General features: G+C 41.8%; 1 long non-coding RNA gene across 1 annotated transcript in view; it reads right to left on the bottom strand.

Moving 5' to 3' along the window:
* The window catches only part of LOC103886275, a 28,933-nt gene extending 26,231 nt beyond the window's left edge, over positions 1 to 2,702 (bottom strand). The window contains exon 1 of the long non-coding RNA XR_649773.4: positions 526 to 2,702. This is a non-coding gene — a long non-coding RNA (uncharacterized LOC103886275). The remainder of the gene's footprint in view (positions 1 to 525) is intronic.
* Positions 2,703 to 14,737: the final 12,035 nt, after the last annotated feature.

The raw sequence follows: 14,737 nt of genomic DNA, 5'->3' as shown, positions 1-14,737 counted from the left end.
AGGTCTTTTTTTAATTTTCATTTTCATTTTTACTTCAATTTAAATTTTAGATACGGGGTAAATGTACAGGTTTGTTACATAGCAATATTGCACGATGTTGAGGTTTGGGATATGGATCCCGTCACCAAGTTAGTGAGCATAGTACCAAATAGATAGTTTTTCAATCCACCTCCACCCTCTGTGACTAGGCCTTAATCTGTTAGTAAGCCTGTGGCCCTGCACTGTGAACTTTACTGGTGCTTCTCAGACCCCACACAGATCCCCTCCTCACCTTTAGCTGTGACAGGATGGCTAGAAGGGACTGGACTTAGGGATTTCTCTTCCCCTATGTGGAAGTCTGGAGCTGGATGTGGTTGGATGTTTTTCTTTCCCCAGCAAGATTAGGCTCGGCAGTTGAGGATCTGGTATAATAGTTTATCCTAAAGGTAGGCCTTGTTAAGAACAGAATGCTCTGGCATATCCCAAAATGGTTACTTTCCCTCTGCCCTTGCCAGAAGCATGAGGAGATTTTTCTCTGATACTTACTGTGAGAACCTGGTCGAGCTCCTGGAGGCAAAACTCACAACAGCGTGGGGGGTCTTTCTATGACTCAGTCTTCCTGGAGTTTTTACTCTCAGACTTGGCTGCCCTGAACCTACAGCAGTTGATGACTTACAGTTCAGTTTTCCTACCCCAGTACTGACTCCCCTGAAGATTCCCACTCCGGTAAGTTGTGACTCTCTGTATCTGTCTATCTTTCCAATCTGGGAGGCAGTGCTTTCCCCTGTGACCTCACTTCTCTGTCAGCTCTAAGAAGAGTTGTTGACTTTTAGGTCTGTTTAGATTTTAACTTGTTAGGATGGAGTGGTGACTTCTAAGCTTCTTACATGCCAGACCAGAACTTTGAAGTTGACATGGTCTTATAAAAATGTATTTACCTTCTCAAAGCCAAAAGGGCAACAAACAAATAAATTCTTTGTCAAATGTGTAATTACCTAAAGAAACTTTGTAGAATTAGAAAGGGATGGTACCGCTGCAGGAAGTGAATCGGGCCCCTGACCCACACCTGCTGCTGACTCTTCTACAGAACTTGCCAGTTGCAGCGGCGTGACTTAGGTGCTGTGCTAGAAATAAGGCAGGATTGGGGTACAGCCTATCCCAAGGACAGCTTTGGAAACTGCTTGCTGGGCTGGAGTGAGTCAGTTAGGAGAGGGTTAAGTAAGTTAACACCATGGTTTTCACCCACCTAAGATAGTATAGTGTGACAGAAACTGCTGGCTAACATCCCCAAAATTTATATTCCCCCTTCTGTAGTGTGCATTTGTTGCTAGGAGGGGACTGTCCAACCACAGTCCTACTACCTATTGCATGCAGGTATGACCATGTAACTGGCTCCTACCAGTGGAATGTTAGTAGAAGTGATACGTTCCATTCCAGGATTTTCCATTGTTTGGACACAGAAGACAGAGGAACCATGAGATGGAAGGAGCTCAAGAGTCTGAATTACCCTAAGAAAGACAGCTCCCTGCTGAACAGTATTACACACATCAGACTGGTATATGGTGAAGAAATAAGCTTTTATTACGTTAAGCCACTAAACGTTTGGGATTTATTTATTATAGCAGCTTGTTTTACTCTAACTAATAGAGGATTACACTCATGGCACAAGGGACAATAACCTACTCCTTATACTTTGCTATTAAGTTAAAAAGCATTTGGAAGTTTTCTAACTTGCGACACTTCAAAGGAAAAAGCAGTTGGGGAAAGAGTTTTAACGAGTAGTTAACACACATGCCAGGGCGAGTGTGAGTCTCAGAGTAAATTGTCTACTCTTTGTTTTTCTGATTTCCCATCTTACTTCACTTCTGCAGGCAGGGAGTTGTGGGAAAGTGGGGAAGAAAAAGCAACTGAATTCTTCCACAGGCGAATCTGAGGACAGGGGTTTTATATTCCTGGGGTGGACCAGTAACTAAGACCACCAGATCAAGGAGTTTTCAATTATGTGATCTCGGGGTGGGGGAGCATGGGCAGAGTTCATTCCCAAGTAACTGTAACACCAAGCCGTGAAATAATGGACAGCTGGGATGTGCAGAGAAGGCCAATGGGAAGCCCAGGCAGAGACTGCACAGCTCTTTGGAGGGTCATGGAAAGCTGAGGAGAGGAGAGCTTTGGAAACTCTTTCTAAGACGGAGGGCAATTTTGACAGAGGGCCAACTTTGATGTGGAAGAGGGCTCTGTGAGAAAGTGGTGATTCTTTTAGACATGGTCATTCTGCACCTCTGTAAACCACTTTGCCACCTTTCAGATCCCTTTCACACGCCTTACCTCCTCTTATGTTTGCTCATGACCAGGAGAAGTAAACCTCCCTGTTCAATCTGCCACAAAAATCTGTGAGACAGATAGAGACACAATATATGCATGTTGTTTCCTTATCTTCAGTTAAAAACTCACATTTCTTTCTGTATGAAATGTGTATCTTCCCAAAGCCACTTAAATTTATTTATCCATGCTAGCTCAATTGAATTACAGTGCTGCCAGTGGGTTTACTCTGCATTGCCTTTGGTTATAGATTCTTCTGACTTCATAATTCCCAAGTCAGATATGAAACATTAATAAGAATATACATAAAAATCAGGCCAGATGCAGTGACTCATGCTTGTAATCCCAGCACTTTGGGAAGTCAAGGCAGGAGGATCATTTGAGCCCAGGAGTTGGAGACCAGCCTGAGCAACATAGTAAGACCTCATGTCTATAAAACTAAAAAATTAGCCAGGCATGGTGACCTGCCCCTGTAATCCTAGCTATTCAGGAGGCTAACGCAGGAGGATTGCTTGACTCCAGGAGCTCAAGACTGCAATGAGCAATGATCAGACAATTGCACTGCAGCCTGGGCAACAGAGCGAGAGTCTGTCTCAAAAAAAGAAGAATATAAATAAAAATCAGACAAATTACTTCACATGGGATTGGAAGCCTTTGGCAGACTCTGTCCAACTAATCCAGTCAACATTTCTCCCCCTAACTAAGGAGCAGCCTTGGCTCTCAGGTCAAGAAAAGACAGGTGTAAAATTAACCAGTCTCTAGAAATAAATATAGCAATGTAATCTAATTAGGTCTATAACCCCTCATGGGACACTTTCTAGCCCAATGAGCTTTAGTATTTGGAGGATCACTTCCACACTGAAAGGCTTGAGAAGAAAGAGCCATAGCTGAGGTCTCTAGGAACATTTTTACATCAAATGTATAGATTACATTTGTTATTTAAAAAATAGCTTTTTATAACAAATGAACAGTGATATTTTACGTGTAACATACATACACATCATTGAAAGGACGAAAAATTGAAGATGATTTCATGTTAATGTATTCTCCTATTATTTTAGACACTGGCCATCTTCAAAGCAAACTTTGTACCCTTTTCACGTTTTTGGTTACAATGTTTATTTCAGGAGATTATTCACCTCACTGAACCAGAACACACATCCACATGGTAAATGCTCAGATAGAGGTAAGTTCACTAGCACCCACGGCAATGATAGCACAGAAACCAGACAAAACCCAGAGTTGAGCTGGCTATTGGCTATTAGAACCCAAGTCAATATTGTGTACCATGCAGAGGGATAAGGAGGCAGGAAAGGGCAGAGCAGGTGTAGTATCAAGACATTGGAAGTCATTTCTGTGAGAGGCAACCAGGATCAGAAACGGGCTAACCCTGGGCTTCATCCTCATTTCACAACATGCTAGCTGTATTATCTTGGGCAGTTATCTTACCTTTTGAAACCTTGGCTTTTTCATCTCTAAAACTGGAGCGATAATAGTACCTAAGGTCCTTAGACCAGTATGTTAGTTTGCTATGGTTGCCATGGCAAGGAACCACAAATTGGTTGGCTTAAACAACAAAAATGGATTGTCTCCCAGTTCTGGAGGTTAGAAATCTGAAATCAAAGCGTCAGCAGGATCGGTTCCTTCTGAGAGCTGAGGGAAGCATCTGTTCAGGCCTTTCTCCTTGGCCTGCTGGTGGCCATCTTCTCCCTGTCTTCCCTTTATGTGTGTCTGCCTCTGTGTTCAAATTTCCCCTTTTTATAAAAACTCTAGTCACACTGGATTAGGGGCCCACTACTACTTCAGTATGATCTCATCTGAACTAATTACATCTGCAATGGCCCTATTTCCAGACTAGGTCACATTCTGAGCTGGTGGAGGTTAGAATTTCAATGTTATTTCAACAGTTTGGGTTGGGGAAGGCAAAAGTCAACCCGCAACAACCACTTTGCAAAAAATGTTAACTGCTGATTTCTATGATTACCCCAGTGTTTGGGGGATGGGTTTCAGGCCTCAAGGACAGTTCCCGCTGGCCTGATGGCCAATGGAGGGGGGCTCTAGCCAAACTGGCATCTGTGTCAGGCTCTGCTGCTAGATGAGATCTTTGATTCTGAATCACACATGCCCGGTCAATTGATCCTCACTGCAGGGTGGAACCTTCTGGGCCAGGTCACTAGGGACCTAAAGGATGTTCAAATTTTTTAAAATTTTGTTTTCTGGGTCAGTGATTCTCAAACTTCAGTGGGCATTCACCCAGGGAGGTACTAAAAGTGCAGATGCCTGAAATATAGCCCTGAAGTTTCTGATTTGGCAGAATCCATCTGAGATAGGGCCCAGGAATTCATGCGACTACTTTCCCCTTCCACACCCAAAGCAGATATCATTAATCAATTATAGAACTCTGTTCAATCTAGTAATGACCACAGAATCCTTCTCAACACAGCACCCCATACAACTACTAACAATTGATGGTGAGATGAAATCAACTAGCCATTTTCTGCCTAAGCCTCAGAGCAGGTCTGGGTTTCCTAGGGTGAAGGAGTCACACAGTCTACATAAGACCCTTTATTATTGATGCCTAAAAGAAAAGCTATAACTTTTGCCCAGATTCAGAGTTCTCTCTGTCCTCCTCTTCTTCTGCTCTGTGTTCTGTTGGATAGATGACAGCACAGTGAAACATAAAGTCAGACCAACTATCTTAAGCACCTTAATCAAATCTCTGGAATGGACAATTTAGGCCTGGGCAACAGAGATCTTGACACTGGCTAGTTCTGCAACCTTGGGGAATGTCTCTGGACTTTGATTTCTACATTTGTAAAATGTGGCATTAGGCTAGATGAGCTATCAATTCCCTTCCTTCTCTAACATAGCTGATATTGAGTTCTGGGATTAGTAAAAATCCAGGGAGATGAACTGTGTTGTACAGCACTCTAAGAAAATAAAAGTTAAAGACCTCAGTGAAGTGGAGTCAATGGAAAAATTTTTGTTTGAGTGCCTACTAAGAGGCAAAAGCCTTATATGCTTTATGATATCTCACTTCATCCCTGTGAGCTATGGTAGGTGCTGTTGTATCTATTTTTCAGGTGAGAGAACAGTGGCTTAGAAAGGTTGAATTAACTTGCCCAAGATGATGCATCTAATAAGAGAAGGCTCTAGAATTCAAGGGTTTTTTTAACCTCAAAGTCTATTTTTTCATATAATCAGTTTCAAAGTCCTTCAAACACATTCTCGAAGTGTATTTAAGATTAGGAGCCTGTATGAGATTGATTCATATGAAATTGCCAATATTTGGTCATTTTTGTCCTATATAAATGGCAGTTTCAAAAGTTCAGCCTAATCATTCACTCACATGTGACCCTGTAGATTGACTATTCTTGAGTGGATTTACTTTGCTCACTGACATTCCTCCAAGCACTCAGTCAGCCAGGTAAACTGATCCTGGCTGGTCACTAAGTCCTGGAGTATCAAGCTTGGCAGGGCATTCAGGAATATACCTGGCTCCTGGAAATACAGAATTCTATCCAGTCAACAATGTACAAAATAGCTGAAGTCCCTGTCTCAACTTTCTTGAAATCTATGAAGGAAATCCAAATATAAATCCCCAGCCAACTGTACTACCTTCCCATTTGACATCAGCTCCAAAGCCTCCTTCTCAATGCTTTTATTTCCCTGTTCTCTGTCTCCTATTCCCTATTCCTCTATTTTCTGGATTGACTTAGATCTTTAGAAAGGATATTCCCTCTTTAGTTGGAGAAGAGGAGAAGAATTGAGCTACTGATCTGAGGATTCTCAATAGAAAGCTGGAAGAAAGTGGATGTTTTGGACATTGCCATGTGTCTTAGTCCATTTTGTGTTGCTGTAAAGAAATACTTGAGGCTGGTGATATGGTTTGGCTGTGTCCCCACCCAAATCTCATCTAGAATTGTAACTCCCACAATTCCCACATGTAGTGGGAGGAACCTGGTGGGAGGCGATTGAATTATGGGGGCAGGTATTTCCTGTGCTGTTCTCATGATAGTGAATGAGTCTCACAAGATCTGATGGTTTTAAAAATGGGAGTCTTGGGAGGGCGGAGCAAGATGGCCGAATAGGAACAGCTCCAGTCTCCAACTCCCAGCGCCAGCGACACAGAAGACCGGTGATTTCTGCATTTTCAACTGAGGTACTGGGTTCATCTCACTGGGAGTGCGGGCCGGTCGGTGCTGGTCAGCTGCGCCCGACGAGAGCTGAAGCAGGGGCGAGGCAGCCAGCCTCACCTGGGAAGCGCAGGGAAGGGAATCCTTTTCTAGCCACGGGAACTGAGACACACAGCACCTGGAAGCCGGGTGCTCCACCCCAATATTGCGCTTTAAGCAAGCAGGGACACCAGGAGATCATATCCCACACCTGGCCTGGAGGTCCCACGCCCACAGAGCCTCCCTCGTTGCCCCAGCACAGCAGTCTGTGATCTACCGGCAAGGCAGCCAGGCTGGGAGGCCCGCCATTGCTGAGGCCGTGGTAAACAAGCTGCTGGGAGGCTCCAGCTGGGTGGAGCTCACAGCAGCTCAAGAAAACCTGCCTGTCTCTGTGGAGCTCCACCTCTGGGGACAGGGCACAGCTACACCACAACAACTTAACAACAACAACAAAGCAGCAGAAACCTCTGCAGGCATGTGACTCTGTCTGACAGCTTTGAAGGCAGTGGATCTCCCAACACGGAGGCTGAGATCTGAGGAGACGGACAGACTGCCTGCTCAAGTGGGTCCCTGACCCCTGAGTAGCCTAACTGGAGACATCCCCACTAGGGGCAGTCCCTGACACCCACCTCTGGGGTGGAGTACACCCACTGAGAGGAGCTTCCAAAGCAAAGATCAGACAGGTACACTCGCTGTTCAGAAATATTCTATCTTCTGCAGCCTCTGCTGCTGATACCCAGCAAACAGGGTCTGGAGTGGACTCAACAATCTCCAACAGACCTACAGCTGAGGTCCTGACTGTTAGAAGGAAAACTATCAAACAGGAAGGACACCTACACCAAAACCCCATCAGTACATCACCATCATCAAAGACCAGAGGCAGATAAAACCACAAAGATGGGGAAAAAGCAGGGCAGAAAAGCTGGAAATTCAAAAAATAAAACATCTCCCGGCAAGGGAAGCATGGCTGCTCCGCCAACTTATCGGATCAAAGCTGGGCCAGGAGAATGACTTTGTGAGATGAAGAGCTTCAGTCCATCAAAATTTCTCAAGAGCTAAAAGGAGGAATTACGTGCCAAGCGCCAAAGAAACTAAAAATCTTGAAAAAAAGTGGAAAGAATTGGCGGCTAGACTAATTAATGCAGAGAAAGGTCATAAGCGAAATGAAAGAGATGAAAACCATGACCACGAGAAATAAGTGACAAATGCACAAGCTTCAGTAACGACTTCGATCAACTGGAAGAAAGAGTATCAGCGTTGAGGATCAAATGAATGAAATGAAGCGAGAAAGAGAAACCAAAAAGAAAGAAAAAGAAATGAACAAAGCCTGCAAAGTATGGGATTATGTAAAAGACCAAATTCACGTCTGATTGGGGTGCCTGAAAGTGAGGGAGAAAATGCATGGATTGGAAAACGCACTCTTCAGGATATCATCAGGAGGCTTTAACCCTAGTAGGGCAGGCCAACATTCAAATCCAGGAAATACGAAGCATACAAAAGATATACTCCTGGTAACTCAAGACACATAATTGCCAGATTCACCAAAGTTGAAATGAAGGAAAAATCTTAGGGCAGCCAGAGAGAAGGGGTCGGGTTACCCACAAAGGCCATCAGACTCACAGCAGATCTCTCGGCTGAAACTCTCAAGCCAAGAAGAGGTGGGGCCAATATTCAACGCATTCTTAAAGAAAGAATTTTAAACCCAGAATTTCATATCCAGCCAAACTAAGTTTCATAAGTGAAGGAGAAATAAAATCCTTTACAGATAAGCAAATGCTTAGAGATTTGTCACCACTAGGCCTGCTAAGAGACCCTGGAAGGAAGCACTCAACATGGAAAGGAACAACGGTACCATGCATTGCAAAACATGCCAAAATGTAAAGACCATCGAGGCTGGAAGAAACTGCATCAATAACGAGCAAAATAACCAGTTAATATCATAATGGCAGGATCAAGTTCACACATAACAATCTTAACCTTAAATGTAAATGGACTAAATGCTCCAATGAAAAAGACACAGACTGTGCAAACTGGATAAGAGTCAAGACCCATCAGTCTGCTGTATTCAGAGACCCATCTCCTATATGAGAGACCACATAGGCTCAAAATAAAGGGATGGAGGAATTTACCAAGCAAATGGAGAGCAAAAAGCAGAGGTTGCAGTCCCTGGTCTCTGATAAAACAGACTTTTAAACCATCAAAGATCAAAAGAGACAAAGAAGGCCCATTACACATAGTGGTCAAGGGATCAATTCAACAGGAAGAGCTAACTATCCTAAATATATATGCACCCAATACAGAGGAGCACAGATTCATAAAAGCAAGTCCTTAGAGACTTACAAAGAGACTTAGACTCCCATACAATAATGGGAGCTTCAACCTCCACTGTCAAGCATTAGACAGATCAACAAGACAGAAAGTTAACAAGGATATCCAGAATTGAACTCATCTCTGCAGCAAGCAGACCTAATGACATCCTACAGAACTCTCCACCCCAAATCAACAGAATATACATTCTTCTCAGCACCACATCGTACTCCAAAATTGACCATATAATTGGAAGTAAAAGCACTCCTCAGCAAATGTACAAGAACAGAAATTATAACAAACTGTCTACTCAGACCACAGTGCAATCAAACTAGAACTCCAGGACTAAGAAACTCAATCAAAACCGCTCAACTACATGGAAACTGAACAACCTGCTCCTGAATGACTACTGGTACATATGAAATGAAGGCAAAATAAAAGATGTTCTTTGAAACCAATGAGAACAAAAGATACAACATACTACCAGATCTCTGGGACACATTTAAAAGCAGTGTGGGAAATTTATAGCATAAATGCTTACAAGAGAGAAAGCAGGAAAAGATCAAAATTGACACTCTAACATAATTAAAAAGAACTAGAGAAGCAAGAACAAACACATTCAAAGCTAGCAGAGGCAAGAGATAGCTAAGATCAGAGCAGAACTGAAGGAGATAGAGACACAAAAACCCTCAAAATCAATGAATCCAGGAGTTGGTTTTGAAAAGATCAACAAAATTGACAGACCACTATAGACTAATAAAAGAAGAAAGAGGAAAAGAATCAAAATCGTATAATTAAAATGATAAAGGAATATCACCACCGACCTAGAAATACAAACTACCATCAGAGAATACTATAAAACACCTCTAAGCAAATAAACTGGAAAATCTAGAAAGAAATGGATAATTTCCTGGACACTTACACTCTTCAAGACTAAACCAGGAAGAGAAGTTGAATCTGAATATGAATAATAGTGGAAATCTCTGAAATTGAGGCAATAATTAATAGCCTACCAACCAAAAAAGTCAGGACAGATGGATTCAGCTGAATTCTACCAGAGGTATAAGGAGGAGTTGGTACCATTCCTTCTGAAACTATTCAATCAATAGAAAAGAGGGAATCCTCCTAACTCATTTATGGGGAGCCAACATCATCCTGATGCAAGCCTGGCAGAGACACAACAAAAAGAATTTTGAATGTATCCCTGATGAACATCGTTCTTAAAAAATCCTCAATAAAAAAATACTGGCAAGCGGATTCAACAACACATCAAAAGCTTATCCACCACCATGATCAATTTGGGCTTCATCCCTGGATGCAAGGCTGGTTCAACATTAGCAAATCAATAAACATAATCCAGCATATAAAAGCAGAACCAAAGACAAGAACCACATGATTATCTCAATAGATGCAGAAAAGGCTTTTGATGAAATTCAACAGCCCTTCATGCTAAGCGCTCAATAAATTAGGTGATGATGGGCGTGCCTCAAAATAATAAGAGCTATTTATGACAAACCCACAGCCAATATCATACTGAATGGGCAAAACTGGAAAAATTCTCTTTGAAAACTGGCACAAGACAGGATGCCCTCTCTCACACTCCCTATTCAACATAGTGTTGGAAGTTCTGGCTAGGGCAATTAGGCAGAGAAAGAAATCAAGGAATTCAGTTGGGAAAAAGAAAGAAGTCAAATGTCCCTCTTTGCAGATGACATGATTGTATATTTAGAAAACTATTGCTCAGCCAAAATCTCCTTAAGCTGATAAAAAGCAACTTCAGCAAAGTCTCAGGATACAAAATTAATGTGCAAAATCTGCAGCATTCTTATGCATAATAACAGACAAACAGAGAGCCAAATCATGAATGAACTTCCATTCACAATTGCTTCAAAGAGAATCAAATACCTAGGAATCCAACTTACAAGGGATGTAAAGGACCTCTTCAAAGGAGACTACAAAACCACTGCTCAGTGAAATAAAAGGACACAAACAAATGGAAGAACATACCAAGCACTCATGGATAGGAAGAATCAATATCGTGAAAATGGCCATACTGCCCAAGGTAATTTATGATTCAATGCCGGCCCATCTTAAGCTACCAATGAGTTTCTTCACAAATTGGAAAAAACTGCTTTAAAGTTCATATGGAACCAAAAGAGCCATCTCAAGACAATCCTAAGTCAAAAGGAGAACAAAGCTGGAAGTCCGCAGCTACCCTGACTTCAAACTATACTACAAGGCTACAGTAACCAAAACAGCATGGTACTGGTACCAAAAGAGCAGAGATATAGACCAATGGAACAGAACAGAGTCCTCCAAATAATACCACACATCTACAACCATCTGATCTTTGATAAACCTGAGAAAAACAAGAAATGGGGAAAAGGATTCCCTATTTAATAAATAGTGCACAGGAAAATTGGCTAGCGTGAAATAAGCGAAACTGGATCCTTTCCCTTACTCATATACAAAAATTAATTCAAGATGGATTAGAGACTTAAATGTTAGACCTAATACCATAAAATCCTCGAGGAAACCTAGAGTATTACCATTCAGGACATAGGCATGGGCAAAGACTTCATGTCCTAAAACACCAAAAGCAGCGGCAGCAAAAGCTAAAATTGACAAATGGGATCTCCTTGAAACTAAGAGCTTCTGCACAGCAAAGCTACCATCAGAGTGAACAGGCAGCAGAGATGGGAGAAAAATTTTTGCAATCTACTCTCATCTGACAAAGGGCTAATAATCAGAACCTACAAAGAACTCCAAACAAATTTACAAGAAAAAACAAAACAACTACATCAAAAGTGGGCCAAAGGATGAACAGACATTTCTCAAGACATTCATACAGCCAACAGACATATGAAAATGCTCATCATCACTGGCCATCAAATACAAATCAAAACCACAATGAGATACCATACACCAGTTAGAATGGCGATCATTAAAAAGTCAGGAAACAACAGGTGCTGGAGAGGGTGTGGAGAAATAGAACCTTTTACACTGTTGGTGGGATTGTAAACTAGTTCAACCATTGTGGAAAACAGTATGGCGATTCCTCAAGGATCTAGAAGTATAGATGTACCATATGACCCAACCATCCCACATTACTGGGGATATACCCAAAAGGATTATAAATTATGCTGCTATAAAGACACATGCACCGCATTATGTTTATTGCAGCACCTGACATAAAGGCAGAATCAGCAAATGTCCATCAGTGACAAGATTGGATTAAGAAAATGTATATACACCATAAGGTACTATGCAGCCATAAAAAAGGATGAGTTTCGTCCTTTGTAGGGACATGGATGCAGCTGGAAACCATCATTCTTAGCAAACTATCACAAGAACAGAAAACCAAACACCATGTTCTCTCACTCATAGGTGGGAACGCTGAACAATGAGATCACTTGGACTCAGGAAGGGGAACATACACACACGGGGCCTATCATGGGGGAGGGGAGGGGAGGGATTGCATTGGGAGTTATACCTGATGTAAATGGCGAGTTGATAGGTGCAACAGACCAACATGGCACAAAGTATACATATGGCACAAACCTGCATGTTATGCACATGTACCCTATAACTTAAAATATAATAATAATAAATAAATTTAAAATAATAAATAAATAAATAAATGATAAAATTAAAAAAAAAATGGGAGTCTCCTGCACAGACTCTCTTTGCCTGCCCATATCCATGTAAGACGTGACTTGCTCCTCCTTGCCTTCTGCCATGATTGTGAGGCCTCTCTAGCCATGTGGAACTGTAAGTCCATTAAACCTCTTTCTTTTGTAAATTGCCCAATCTCAGGTATATGTTCATCACTAGCATGAGAATGAACCAATAGAGCTGGGTAATTTATAAAGAAAATAAGTTTCTTCGGCCCATGGTTCTGCAGACTGTACAAGAAGTATGACACCAGCATACATCTGCTTGCCTTCTGGTGACAGCTTGTCTACTTATGGCTGAAGGCAAAGGGGAGCTCTGTGTGCAGAGATATGGGGGCATGCCAGGCTTTTTCTCTTCTCTTTCCTTCTTTTCTTTTCTTTTCTTTTCTTTTCTTTCTTTCCTCTTTGAGATAGGGTCTCACTGGAGTGCAGTGGTGTGATCATAGCTCGCTGCAGCCTCAAATTCCTGGACTCAAGCAAGTTATGTGCCACAACACCTGTTTTTTGTTTGTTTGTTTGTTTGTTTGAGACAAAGTATCACTATGTGGCCCAGGCTTGTCTTGAACTTCTGGCCTCAAGCAATCGTCAAGCTGTCTTGACCTCTCAAATTGCTGGGATTACAGGCATGGGCCATCATGCCTGGCCATGAGACTCTTTTTAACAAGCTCTCACAGGAACTAATAAAGTGAGAATTCACTCATTACACAGCCTCCTACGCCAGAGAAGGCATCAGTCTATTCATGAGGGATTCACTCCCATAGGCCCCACTTCCATTAGACCCCACCTCCAACATTGGGGATCAAATCTCAACATGAGATTTCAAGGGCACAAATATCCAAACCATAGCACCATTTTTATAATGTCTGCCTTATAACACAGACTTCAGGTTGGTTTTTTGTTTGTTTTTCACATACATTCTTCTCAGCCTATGTGGAACCACAAATAATGAAGAGTTTTTTGAATAAGAACTTACTCTCAGTGGTATATATTCTACATTTTGGGAGACTGGTGGACCTCAAAGACCAAGATTAGGCAAGAACAGATTCTCCTAAGAAATGGGAAGGAAGGAAGGAAGGAAGGAAGGAAGGAAGGAAGGAAGGAAGGAAGGGAAGGAAGGAAGAGGAAGGAAGGAAGGAAGGAGGGAGGGAAGGAGGGAAGGAAGGAAGGAAGGGAAGGGAAGGAGGGAGGGAAGAAAGGAAGGATGACAGGCAGGAGAGTCCTGGAGTAAATAGAATAGAGAAACACTTAAGTAGAATGTTCTGAAATAAACTTGAAGGAGCTTTTTTTAAATAAAAATGGTAGAATAGTATTTATTGACATTTTTTAACAGGTTAATTTATGTCATATTACAAGTATATAGACATACCTGAGTTGGCTTGCTATTATAACACTTACATCCAAATTTAAACAATACAGAAAAAAACCCACTAGTTTAACTATTACACAAGGTTCACAATTTGTATTCATGAAGTGTTCACTCTTGTCACCACCATCTCTTCTTCCTCGTGTATCTCAGCCTCTATCATGTGCCACTTTCTGGGCATTTACTTGGCATTTGCCCCTTTACGGGGGCTTTTTTCTTTCCTTTTTGGAGACAGTATGGCATACACAGATCTCTTCTGTGCCTGAATCACCATCTACAAGTTCTGTAAATATGAGCATATTTTTTAGTATCTTTAAGTATCAGTTCCCATATGTGTAAAATGAGAGAATGGTTCACACTACCTGGCAGAATGGATGACAGTATTAAGTAAGTAAATGCTCCGGAAGCCATGGCTATCACACGTCAGACACTCAAAACAGGCCAGTTACCATTTTTGCAAATAAACTGTAAAACCCTGGGAGCAGAGCCTGTGTCAATAACCTTTTTATACCCCAGGCACCTCTCCCAGTGTTCAGCACATGCTCTACAAATGCTTGCTGTGGCAGTGCTCTGGCTGCCAACCATTAGGCTATTTCTATGGTTTTTTTTAGAAGTTTTGTTGCCTACTTTCACCAAGGAAATTTACAAGCAGATGTCACATGAAACTTCTTTTTTCCATCACTTACACAGTCACACAAACACATTCACACAGACTTTTCCCACTTCCAAATGGTGCTAGTTGAAACTTATGTACATTTACTAAAGGAAGAAACAACCTTCTGAGAATTAAGGCAGTGACAAAAAAGCAATCTGATGCTAGAAAGCAAGTTGGGGGGTCAGGGGGATTTATATGTATATGTGCCACCGCTTTTCATGGTCTTGCAAACTATAAGTGAGGTATGAGGAAATCCTGAATAAAC

The sequence above is a fragment of the Papio anubis genome, chromosome 7, assembly GCF_008728515.1.
Source record: "Papio anubis isolate 15944 chromosome 7, Panubis1.0, whole genome shotgun sequence".
In the NCBI taxonomy this organism is placed as follows: domain Eukaryota; kingdom Metazoa; phylum Chordata; class Mammalia; order Primates; family Cercopithecidae; genus Papio; species Papio anubis.
Note: the sequence above shows the minus strand (reverse complement) of the source record. Positions and strands in the feature narration are given on the sequence as shown.